Source organism: Vulpes lagopus, chromosome 4, assembly GCF_018345385.1.
Source record: "Vulpes lagopus strain Blue_001 chromosome 4, ASM1834538v1, whole genome shotgun sequence".
NCBI classification, from domain to species: Eukaryota; Metazoa; Chordata; class Mammalia; order Carnivora; family Canidae; genus Vulpes; species Vulpes lagopus.
The window spans coordinates 119,146,016-119,158,878 of NC_054827.1; the positions used below are offsets into that span (position 1 = coordinate 119,146,016).

Below are 12,863 nucleotides of genomic sequence, written 5' to 3' on the forward strand. Positions count from 1 at the left end.
CAGCTCCCCCCTGCCCTCCCAGCTCCCCCCTGCCCGGCTCCCTGCGTCCCCCGGCCGGGTACGCGGACTTGGCGCGTGCGAAACGCCGCCTGACGCCCGCGGGTGTCGCGTGCCGCGGGGCAGTGCGCAGGTGACCTGGCGTGCCCGGCTCGGGTGGCTGATCCCCGGTCATGCTAGGACCCAGCGTTGATTTGTCTTTTCACCGCCTTTTCGTTTGGGGCCTCCCTGGGCTAGGTGTAGAGAGTTAACCCTAGGAGAGGGTAGAGGCCATGGAGCGGGGAGGGGACGTGCGGCTCCTTGCAATGATTTCATTCTGGTTTCTGCTAATCATGACCTGGGTTGGATACTTGGATTCATTGTCCCAAGTTTCTAAGATAGGTTTTACATCTTTGGGCCTTTGCTTGTTTAAGAAAAAGAGAAAAAACAAAAAACCAAAACCCAAACCCGGTGGTAGAAGATGGGTGAAGGGGGGGTGGGGGCAGGCAATTTTGATAAGAGGTGATGCTGTGGATAAAACTGTTCCATCAGACCCCCAAACTAGAATTCTCCTGTGCAGTGTAAGACCCCTGCCAGAACTCCTTGACCATTTTGTAGACTATGCGCTTAAAGCGGGGGCGAAATCTACCAGTCTGCATCCTGAAGGTCAAATATTCTGTCATTGGTTGTTTCGGATTGATCCATTCTTAAATGGGTCTCAGGATGTTTTTTATGCCATTTCTTTGTGACAAAGACCATTTCTAAAATTGTGCCTTTGCATACCTTTAGGTCAGCTCCTTGCAGTCATTTACTTACTGTATATACTAGATTCAATTGCTGTACTTGTTAAATAATGAATGTTAAGTTATTTAAAAAGTCATTTACTGCTGCAGTTTGGGCACGTGTCAGTTTTCATGTTTGTCATTTTGGCCCCTGGAATATTGAATGGAGGAGGGGAGACTATTACCCTTAAGTATTTAATTCCATTTAAATGGAATTAGAGGGTTTTTTGTTTTTTAAAGAAAAGTATGCCTTTAACATGGCATAAACATGAAGCAAATCTGTAATGATTTTAATGGTAATTAGCTTATTTGTTATACAAGTTGGAAACATTTAGGGAAATTACATGGATTTTTAGTATTTAATGGTATTATAGACCACTCTATAGGGTGGTAAAAGTAACATTTTTCAAAGGCAGTAGGATTATTTTTTTATTTTGCATTGTGTGTCTGGCTTTTCTCCCTGTTTTAGCAGCATTTGACTTGGAGCAATTAATGGTCTCTGAGTCAGTTTTCTGGTCTGTAAGATGGAAGAAATGATGACACTGCCCCACGGGGCAGTTGGTATGATCAGGTGAGGGGAGATGTGAAATAATTCTGTCAACAGTCCTCTTCTTTTACTAGTTTGCGAAGCCGCAGACTCCTCTCTTAGCTGATGCTCTCTCTTTAGACTTCTCCCCACCTTCCTGTGCACACTTTTGCCTGGCTGCCAGAGTCCTCTGTCCTAAACACAGATCACATCTTGCCAGTCTCTGGCTCAGAAAGCTAAGATTGCCTGTTGTTTGGAGCCTAGATTTAGGGCCCCTTAGCCTGGGCCGAGTCATCTCTGAACTTTATGTGTCCTGTCACCTTTCTACACTGTCCCACAGAATGGGACTACACTCAGTTTTCAAAATGTGCCTGGCTACTTCCTTCTTTGCTTATGTCCTTTTTTCTGATTGCAGTGCTCTCCTGCCCTCTCCGGTTTTTAAAAAGTCCACACCCAATTTTATGTCCTCTGCAGCCCTTCAGAAACCCTGTCAATGTGAGTTATTCATTGCTGCAGTCAGAACCCTCTGTTTTGCTTTCATGATTGCCTGTATCTCCTTGCACGTTGTATGTGAAACTCTGGCTGTGGTGGCCATGCCATTATTTTACTCCTAACACCTTGGTCAGGGGCTTAAACATTAAAGTATTCAAGTGTTTGCTAAATAAAGTCGAAGTCTGTCATCTGCATTATGTAGTATGTTTTCATAAAGTATTTTAATAGTACCAACCACAATGGTCGATGTGCAGTCTTACTACCTTGAGGATAGTTAATACTTAGAATATTTCTTTTCGATTATGTTTGATCTCTTGCATAATACTAGGTGGTATTTTTATACAAAGTACAAACAGCCACCTCTGTCGTCTGTGTCTAAACTCCTAGGGTCCTTGAGCCTGCACTGCAAACTGAGAAGTCTGTACACCCCTCTCTTGGGTAGAGTGATGCAGAGCCCAAGTTTTAAAATATTTCCTACCTTTCAAATAAAATTGCCCTCCCAGCAGATTAAAGTTTGTTTTTTCCTGAGCGTTTTTTGTTCAAACCTTTTTTTTTTTTTTTTTAAGATTTGTTATACATGTAAAAAGTAACTTGCTTTTGGGGAGGCTTATTTAAAGAACATTAGGCCTGGATTTGCACGATTTAGGTTGGTGTTTTGGCTCATCTCTCACCCCCTGTCACTGGGGGCAAGTTGGTTAGATCTTTCTTGGACTCCGTGTCTTTATTCTGTGAAATGAGAACAGTCCTTGTCTGTGCTATTTTTGCTTTGCAGCGTCACTTAAAGTGGCTATACTTTGTGTGTGGCCTGTCCTCGTTCGGGTATAAGCTGACATGATGGCTTCGCCGCACATTTGTCTCCTCGTAACTGAGGCTGGAAACTTTTTGAGTCTTCCTTTTACCAGGTCTGCCTCCACGTCTCTTTTCCATCACTTTTCTCTTAGCACATCCCCTAGCCTGTCCTTCCTGTCCTCCCATAGATTATTACTGTAGGCCTGCCAATGGCCTTCCTTTTTCTAGTTTCTCTGGTCCTCCTGTGGTCTGTTACCAGAATTGCTCAGGGGGTAGGTCAGAGCCCATCCCCCCCCCCCCCCCCCAGGATGCACTGTCCCATCCCCCGCCCTGCCCCCAACTAGGCTGTTCTACCCCTGTAGGATGCACTGCTCTCCCCAGGATGCACTGTCCCCCCCCACCTCCACCCCAGGATGTACTGCCTCCCCCCATGCACGTGTGGAGGTTCTTGACATTCCCTCTCCCCCCCCCCCCCCCCAATTCGGCCACACCTGAGAGTTATGGCCTAGTTCTATTGGGAGGCTTACTCCTACAAGGATTTTCACCTTGGAGACCCTACCACCAGTTGGGAATTAGTGATAAAGCAATCCCTTTAAGACTGATGCCGCCTGGCCTCGTTCAGCTTTCAGCCTCATTTCTCCTGCACCTCTCTTGTCACCTCGAATTTCAACACCAGACCTCTGGCGGCTATCATGCTTGTTTGTCCAGTTCCTTTACTTTGGAATGTCCTCTGAGTCTTGCTCTTCCTAACAAAGTTCTTAATTCTGGAGGCTTGGCTTCAAGGCTTCTGCTTCTATGAGAGAAGCTTCTCCTGATTTTCAGAATTAACTCTTCCATCATTCTTCTCCCACACAGTGCTTGACTGATGCTTCCACTCAGTTATTTCTCCTTGTGACATTTTATTTAGTTCAGTCTTTACGTGGTGGTCTTTCCTGGATTTTAAACTCCTTGAGGGAAGAGAGAGAAACCTTATCCATTGCTGTTTCCTTCTAGTGTGCAGTGTGATTTCATACAGCACTTACTCATTAAATGCTTGACTGAATTCAGTCACTCTGCAGCCTCTGATTTCAGTGGAGGGGGAGCAGGGTTGGAATGGCTCTGAGAGCTTTGTGCTCCCCCAGGATACAGAACAGGGCCCAGCACATAGCACGTGCACAGTAAGTAGCAGCTGTTAACCATTATTTTGAGCAGGTGTAGAGAATACTAGTGGTTGTATAAGATGATAGATTGTATATGCTGGTTTACTGTAACAGTGTTCACAAATTGTGTCTGGGGCACCCATATAAGCGTGTATAAGTGGGGATCCCTGGGTGGCTCAGTGGTTTAGCGCCACTTTCGGCCCAGGGCATGATCCTGGAGTCCCGGGATCAAGTCCCACGTCAGGCTCCCTGCATGGGGCCTGCTTCTCCTTCTGCCTGTGTCTCTGCCTCTCTCTCTCTCTCTCTCTCTCTCTCTGTGACTATCATAAATAAATAAAAATTAAAGAAAAAAAACTTTAAAAAGAAAAAGTCCTCTGGGTTTTCCACCTGCAGCCCTGTTCTTTCATTGATTTACTAACAAGTGGAAAAGTGAGTATTTGGTTGGAGAGTGTTCTTGCACTGCACGAAGCAGATTCGCGACAGTGGTCCTAAAGTATTCTGAAGACAGGTAGACCTGTCTGTAGGTGAGCCAGGTTTTTTGCACATGGCTTAAGAAAGTCAGTGTAATTTTTTTTTTTATTTTTTTTTATGACAGTCACACACACAGAGAGAGAGAGGCAGAGACACAGGCAGAGGGAGAAGCAGGCTCCATGCACTGGGAGCCCGATGTGGGATTCGATCCCGGGTCTCCAGGATCGCGCCCTGGGCCAAAGGCAGGCGCCAAACCGCTGCGCCACCCAGGAATCCCAAGAAAGTCAGTGTAAAATGGGAATTGTTCTTTTCATCGTATGCTATTTTTCAGTAAAGCAAATGTTTTCATTTTAATCTTTTGTAATTATTAAATGATAGAATTTCTATTTAGAATATTTGGAGTGACTGTTGAAAAAAATTTATTTTAATAAAGATTTATTCATTTGAGAGAGAGCATGGGGTGGGGAGAGAAGCAGACTCCCCACTGAGCAGAGAGCAGGACTCCTCTAGATCTCAGAACCAGAGATGAAGGCAGACAGTTAACCGACTGAGCCCTGTGACTGTTGAAATTCTAATTTTGGTATTTTCTCCAAACCATTTCTGATCACTAGGCTTTCTCATAGCTTTTTGTCTCTTCCTTTGGTCATCATTTTTATTACCCCCCTGGCTGGCGAAGGGGAAACTAGGTGAGGAAAACCAACTATAATTTTGAAACATTTAATTGTTTAGTTACTATTTTTAAGTTTATATGTATTACTGATTGAAAGATGTATCCAGAAACTTTAAAAAGTGGAATCTGTGGTTCTAACATAATTTGGAATTCCCTATTTTCAGCAACATAGGTGAATGTATTGATTGCTATTTAATTTACATTGACTGTACTTAGGATTATGAGCTTTTTTGAAAGACATCATTGAAAATCTATATATTCTTAATCTTTCTTAAAACGTGCCTCACAGAATTGGGGATGATAGGGCTATCCCAGCAGATGAACTAGTATCTACATTCAAAATAAACGCAATGAGATGGTTAGTTTAATAATTGCAATATGCTTGAGAATGTGCTTTGTGTGTGTTTCTAGCTAGAGTGGTAAAGAAATGGTAGTTCTGTGAATACGGGCACTGTGTGTGTGTGTGTGCGCGCGTGTGTGTTTGCGTGTTTGCGTTTGCTTCTCTGGTGATGGGAAGCGAGCTGGGCACTGTCAGCAGTCCTCAGGGTACCTGGCACAGGGCAGTGTTGCTCAGTACATATTGAAATAAGTCTGTCACCTATAGAGGAGAAAAATCATGGAGATAAATAAATGTAAGGAAAATGTGCCTTAGTACATTTTCAGATTTATTTTTTGGTGATGCAGTTGTTACTTCAGTAGGGCAGGGGGGTAGAAAATGAGGAGGGACTTATTTCCCTTTTCAGCCAGGAGTTTCTAGCTCAATTACATTTTCCAGAGTACCTTTGGAATCTTAATAGCCAGTACATAACTATTTCAAAATGGTTTGCCCAGTTTGAGGATTTATCTAAGCCCTTAATTTATTTATTCAGTTACTAGCTTTTTCTTAGGTGTCTGAATAACATTTTGCTTCTTAGCATTTTCTGTGAAGATTTTAATGGAGAGAAAGGTGAAATGGAATAGACACTTTTTAAATTCTTTTTTTGGTGGTGGTTATGTACCACTGCTTTCTTTCGTAACCACCATAGATAATTGAATACTGATTGCATTTTTATTTTGTTTTGTTTTTGCTAGTACCAGCAAAGGAGTTTCTTGTTTTTATGAATTTAAAAAGTTTATTTAAAACTGTTAGGGGCGCCTGCGTGGCTCAGTCAGTGAAGCGTCTGCCTTCGGTTGAGTTCATGATCCTGGGGTCCTGGGATCGAGCCCCCATGTCAGGCTCCCTGCTCAGTGGGGAGTCTGCTTCTCCCTCTCCCTCTGAGCCCCCCGCCCCCCATGATTTCTTTCCCTTTGTCAAATAAAATAAAATATTAAAAAAATTTTGGGGGGACGCCTGGGTGGCTCAATGGTTGAGCATCTGCCTTTGGCCCAGGGTGTGATCCTGGAGTCCCGGGATCGAGTCCCACATTGGGATCCCTGCATGGAGCCTGCTTCTCCTCTCTCTGCCTGTGTCTCTGCCTTTCTTCTCTCTGTGTGTCTCATGAATAAATAAAATCTTTAAAAAAAAATTTTTTTTTAAATTAAAGTAGGGGTGCCTGGCTGGCTTAGTTGGAAGAGCATGCTACTCTTGATCATGCAGTCATGAGTTCGAGCCCCACGTTAGGTGTAGAGATTACTTAAGTAAATATTTTTTAAAAATTAAAAAAACTGGGATGCCTGGGTGGCTCAACGGTTGAGCATCTGTCTTCTGCTCAGGGCATGATCCCAGGGTACTGGGATCGAGTCCCACATTGGGCTCCCTGCATGGAGCCTGCTTCTCCCCCCGCCTGTGTCTCTGTGTCTCTCTCTCCGTGTCTCTCATGAATAAATAAATAAAATCTTTAAAAAATTTTTTTAAAAAACCATTAAAATATATTTCGTATGATTCATCAAAACCTTGTTCCAAATAACAGTAACTATTATAAAATCTGTTTTATTTGTTTATTTTTTAAAGATTTATTTATTTATGCATTCAGAGAGTGAGAGAGAGAGGCAGAGACTCAGGCAGAGGGAGAAGCAGGCTCCATGCAGGAAGCCTGATGTGGGACTTGATCCTGGGTCTCCAGGATCGCTCCCCAGGCTGCAGGCGGTGCTAAACCGCTGCGCCACCGGGGCTGCCCAAAATCTGTTTTATTTTTTAAAGTACATGTTAGAAATCTAAAAAAGATTAAAAGATGAAAAGTAAAGGGACTCCTGTTTGGCTCAGCTGTTGGGCATCTGCCTTCGGGTCAGGGCGTGATCCCGGGGTCCTGGGATCAAGTCCCACATTGGGCTCCCCGCAGGGAGCCTGCTTCTCCCTCTGCCTGTGTCTCTGCCTCTCTCTGTGTCTCTCATGAATAAATAAATAAAATCTTAAAAGAGGAAAGTCTCCTTTTTCATTCTCCTTCCCCTCCCGTACTCATCCTGTACTGGGAAAAAAAAACACTGATAAGTTTCTCAGATGTCTTAGGAAAAAAATATACCAATGCTTCTAAAAAATGGAGTCATTGTAGAGAGTGTTCTATGTTTAAGCAAATCCTGAACTTTGTATCTTGGAATGCTTTCCATATCAGCACAGACAGATCTTCTTTATGTACAGATCTACCTCCCCGTGGTTTTTTTTTTTTTTTTAATGTGCCTCCTATTCCACTGTATGAATGTGCCAGAATTTACTGAACTAGTTGATGGGACAGACTTCCGTGTTTTATTCTAACACAGTGTTGCTGTGAACATTCTTAACACGTGTCTTGGTGAACTTCCATGAATAACCTCCTTACTCTGAGCAGCCTAAAAAATGATGAGCAAGTTTCTAACTTCTCTAAATCGTCATTGATCATGTTAAAATTTTTCTTGGTGGGTATGTTTTAACAGTTCCAGACATTAAGCTGGATATTTTCTTCTTTCAGGTAGTCCTGTGATAAAATTTTGTGCTACTGAGGAAGAAGTTTTTGTATTGCACGTTCAGTGTTAGGGTAACAGAAATTACAAAGCGTCAGGGTCGGCTTCATGAGCCAGCCACCTGTGCAGTCAGTCACACAGGTCCTCACTTGGTTTAATGCTTTTTTCTTTTTTTTTTCTTTTTTTTTTTAGCAAGGAGCCCAATATGGGGCTCCATCCCAGGACCCTGGGATTATGACCTGAGCTGAAGGCAGATGATTCATTGACTGAGCCACCCATGTATCACAGCCTTGATACTATTAAGAATTTTGATCGAGGCCTACATTTTCACTTTGCCTACCAATTATGTCAGTCCTATAAAGACTTCAGAAGAATTTTTTTTTAATAGGGGGATCAGAGGGAGAGAGAGGAAAAATCTTAAGCAGGCTCTACACCCAGTGTGGAGCCCAATGTGGGGCTTGATCTCATTACCCTGAGATCATGACCTGAGTGGAAATTAAGAATCAGATGCTTAACTGACTGAGTCAACAAGGCACCCCAGTCCTGTAAACACTTTCTAAAGAAGTACCCCTCATTTTCATCCCTTCTAATCCTCCCTGTGAATGACCACCAATTTAATTATCCACTTGGAGACTTTCTAATGCATATACAAGTCCACATAGGTCATTCTTGAGTCTTTTTAAGTCTACTAATTAAGTCTATGCAAACTCCGTGTGTATTTTCTTGAGAAACCTCTAATGATCTAGAATGCTGCAAACTTAAAAAAATTTTTTTGGGGCAGCCCGGGTGGCTCAGCGGTTTAGCTGCGGCCCAGGGCCTGATCCTGCAGACTCGGGATTGAGTCCCACATCAGGCTCCCTGCATGGAGCCTGGTTCTCCCTCTGCCTGTGTCTCTGTGCCCCTCTCTCTCTCTCTCTCTCTCTCTCTCTCTCTCTCTCTCTCTCTCTGTGTGTGTGTGTGTGTGTGTGTGTGTGTCTCATTAATAAAATAAATAAAATCTTTAAAAAAAACTTTTAAAAATATATATATATTTTTATTGGAGTTCGATTTGCCAACATACAGTATAACACCCAGTGTTCATCCTGTCAAGTGCCCTCTCCCTCAGTGCCCGTCACCCAGTCACCCCATCTCCCCACCCCACCACCCACCTCCCCTTCCACTACTCCTTGTTCGTTTCCCAGAGTTAGGAGTCTCTCATGTTTTGTCACCCTCTCTATTTTAAAGGAGCTGTAAAGGGCTCCTGGTTAAGCATCTGCCTTTGGCTTAGTTTAGGATTTCTGAGTCCTGGGATCTAGCCCTGCATTGGGCTCCCTGCTCAGCGGGGAGCCTGCTTCTCCCTTTCCCTCTACTGCTTCCTCTGCTTGTGTGCCCTCGAGGTGCTGTCTCTCGCTGTCTCTCGCTCTCTCTTGCTCTCTCTCGCTCTCTCTCAAATAAAATCTTTAATGGAGCTGTAAAAACAGCGGTAGAAAGTTGGTACTGAACTGCAGTTTTAGATTTCGTATTGGTTGATTTGTGTTTTTAAAGCATGCTTTACTTCAAGCTTTAGGGAAACGGTTTAAGTTTCAGGCTGTAAGATACCTATCTTTGGGATTTCATTTGCTGAAATCTAGTAAAATGAATCCTAAGCCCATCACAGGCAAGTCAGGAATGAAAATAAGGTTTAACCATCAGTTAGGGTCAATTGAACAAGGGATCACTAGTGGGTATACAGGATTATTTGGGGCTTTATTTAGTTAAAAAGTGATCAGAATGCTTAGAAAGAGCTACAGAGAGTGGGTAAGGAGGGGAGTGAGTCCACACTTGTTCAGCAGCTCCTTCACAGCAAGCCTGGTATGAGGGACCTCAGGAGACTCCTGTATCTTCTTGATAACCTTGAGAGGTGGTGTCCTTTCCATTTTATAAAGGGTGCAGCTGTGGCTCAGAGGCTTCAAGAAGTTTCCCTAAGGTTACAAATAACATGTGACAAAGCTGGAGCCCAAACTTCTAAACTTGGAACTTAGTCCATTTTCTTTCCTCTGCCCTACTCTTCCTAGAGGTTTATTCCTTCCCACAATACTTGTTTACTGCCTGCAGTGTCCTAGGCACAGATGCCATGATGCTCAGACATGCAGGAGGCTTACAGGGATTTGCCTTGAGAGGGAAAACAAGGGAGCAGGAGTGTGGAATTGCAGACTGCTGACCTCTGTGCAGGTGAGACCTTGCACAGGGGAGCGAGGGGAGGAGGAACCCGATGGGAGGAGCTATTAGGGGGTCTGTGACAGCCTGGGTGGCCTGGTTCTAGTACTTCCTGCTGCTCAGCATGCATTGCTGAGGGTGGCCTGATGTCCTTGCTTTGGTGACTCTGAATGTGCCACAGCGGGAGGCTGTAGGTCAGCTTGGCTCCCCACAGCAGGTTTTTGTGAAGGGTCAGAGCAGGGCACCCCGTGGGGTCTCCACTCACATGGCACTGTTCGGTCCTGATGAGATGAGTAAGCATGTGGCTACATATGTCAAGTGAAAATTCCTGCTAAGAGAAAAAATAAAGCAGGAGACGAGGGTCATGTGGGATAGGTGGACACGGAAGGGCTCTCTGATAGGATGCCACTTGAGCTGAGACTCGAAGGAAATAGGGGAAAGAGCTAGGATGCTATCTGGGGAGCAGAGTATCATCCAGAGGGAGAGTGGAACAGGTGAAAGACCCTGATTCTGGGTGTGTTATGAAGGTGGACTGTGTATTTGCTGGTGGGTTAGGTATGGGATGTGAGAAGAAGATGAAGGATCTAGATGATGCCAAACCTTTTGGCTTGAGCAGTGGAGGCATGAAGTTGCCTTGGCTGATATTGGGAAGGTCTCAGGAAGGATGGTGGTTGTGAGAATGCAGTTTTTGTATTTTTTTGAAGACCTGTTAGAAGTTGAGATGCTAGTCAGACCCGTAACTGTCTAGTAGCCTCATGACTCTAGAATTCTGGCATTCATGAGAGAAGCAGAGTATAGTTTGGAGGAATTGCTACCTAGATGGTATTTAAAATCATGGGACTGGAGATCATGTAGGATGGTGCTGTTCAGTAAGCTAGCCTTGAGCCACATGTGGTTTTTGAGCACTTAAATTGTGGCTAGTTTGACTTGAGAAATGCTGTGTCATACATACACCAGATTTCCAAGACTCAGTATGGGGAGAAAAGAATGTAAAATATCAATGATTTTTTACCTCGATTATGTTTGGGGTGATTATATTTTGAATCTATAGAGTTAAATAAAATATATTGCTAAAATTAATTTTACCCATTTCCTTTTTAATATGGCTACTGGAAAATTTGACATTGAATACTGGTAACTTACATCTTGCTGTTGGGTGGTACTAATGGAGGAAGCACATGTAGGTAGAGAAGTCCAAGGACAGCCTGGAGAGCCAGCGGAGGGGAGTTGGAGGAGGGTGGTGGTGATATTAGTTGTAGTCTATGAGCAAGTGAGCTTCTCTAAAGTTTCTCTAGAACTTGTGGAAAAGAATCAGCAACTGGGCCTGGCCACCGTACAGTAGATGGGCTTAACTCTTTAGACAGGAACAGATTTCAGACATGGTCTGGAGGACCAAGATCTTTCCCTATGACTCTTTTTGTTTTTGGTTTTGTTTTAAAGTGAGTTTCATCAGGACGAGGATGCAGCCTGTACAGTGAGAGCTTTGCTGTAATGTGGCCTTTGCAGAAGAACCACACAGTTGAAGAAAGCACACACATAGGAGCTTTGATGCAGCTAATGCAGCCAGGTGACTCTAATGACCCTCAAAACCTTGGTCTCAGGCTCTCTCCCACCTTGTACCTTGGCTTGATGCAATTCCTGTAAGAATATCTTACCTCCCTTTTCATTCTGTGTTCAGTAGAGTACCTTTTATTTTTGATTTTTTATTTTTTTTTAAATTTTTATTTATTTATGATAGTCACAGAGAGAGAGAAAGGCAGAGACACAGGCGGAGGAAGAAGCAGGCTCCATGCACCGGGAGCCCGATGTGGGATTCGATCCCGTGTCTCCAGGATCGCGCCCTGGGCCAAAGGCAGGCGCCAAACCGCTGCGCCACCCAGGGATCCCTGTAGAGTACCTTTTAATGTTCACTTAGGCCCTGGAAGTGGACTCAGCCACCCTGAGGGAGGGCTTTGTTACCATCTCTCTTATCATTCGGTTCCGGTCAGCATGATCTCATGTCCAGGCCACTCCCGCCCTGAGCGTCTTCCTGAGACCTGGAGCTGGGACCAGGCTTTGACCCCAGTTGGTCTCAGGACCTTGCAGGTGCTGCTGCTCACGGGCTGCTGCTTATTACTGCACCGGTGAGGACTGGTGGGCACCAGTGGCTGTATTGTTACAGTATCAGGTGAAAGTTTCTTCCTTTACATCTTGCTCTTTTTCCCCCTGCATTTCTCCCATTTCTAAACACACACATGTGTTTAGGAACAGTGTTCATGACAGTTTTTTCCCCTAGCTATGTGGTAGAAACTGTCATGGAAATGGAAACTCCTCTGAGTGGACTTACCCAGGCCTTGCCAAGGCAGGCAAAGGAGTACCTTGAAAAGGACCTGGTAGCATCTTGCAGTCTGCTGTTGGCTAAAGTGGGGCCAAAGCTGGTCTCACTTTTCCTCTGGTGCAGGGTTCAGGTCTGTCAGCTTCTCAAAGTGTCTCTAGGTCTGTGGGGATGGTGAACAGTAGTGGCCAAGCCAAAAGCTTTGATTAGTAAGGATATGCTAAATGCAACGTAAAAAGGCTTTGCTTTGATCCTTCAAAATTGTGAGACAGCGAGGCTGCAAGTTGGATGAGGGGCCAGTGGAGGACTGCACCTGGACTGCAATGGCCCTGGTCTGCACCTGCCTCTGGATCCTGACTACACTTTAGTGTCTTAATCCATAAATGCAGAGGTTTGGTTTAGCTCCCTGTTTTTTCATGCTGTAAAAGTGGTATCTGGCACACAGCAGGTGCTCAAATGTTTGTTGAATGAATGGATGGATGGGAGGGAGGGAGCCTAGACACTTATGGCGTAAGGTGGTGGTGGGGGGCAGGAGTTTGGGTAATCCCTGTGCTCCTGACCTGTGCCACTATAACCTGTTTCAGGCATAGTATTAGGTTTTGCCTCTTTGAGGAATGTCTGAACAGCACTAGATGAGACGGTGTCTCAGAGTGTTACATCATCATGCTCCTGGCAC

General features: G+C 44.4%; 1 protein-coding gene across 4 annotated transcripts in view; it reads left to right on the plus strand.

Moving 5' to 3' along the window:
- The window catches only part of KIAA0232 (KIAA0232 ortholog), an 89,638-nt gene that overhangs the window by 1,639 nt on the left and 75,136 nt on the right, over positions 1 to 12,863 (plus strand). Inside the window, exon 1 of one of the 4 annotated variants that reach the window (XM_041751625.1) lies at positions 11,420 to 11,440. The exons of the other annotated variants lie outside the window; for them this stretch is intronic. The gene's annotated coding sequence lies outside the window, so the exon portion shown is untranslated. Of the gene's footprint in view, positions 1 to 11,419; positions 11,441 to 12,863 lie in introns of those variants that run through there. 4 annotated transcript variants of the gene reach the window in all.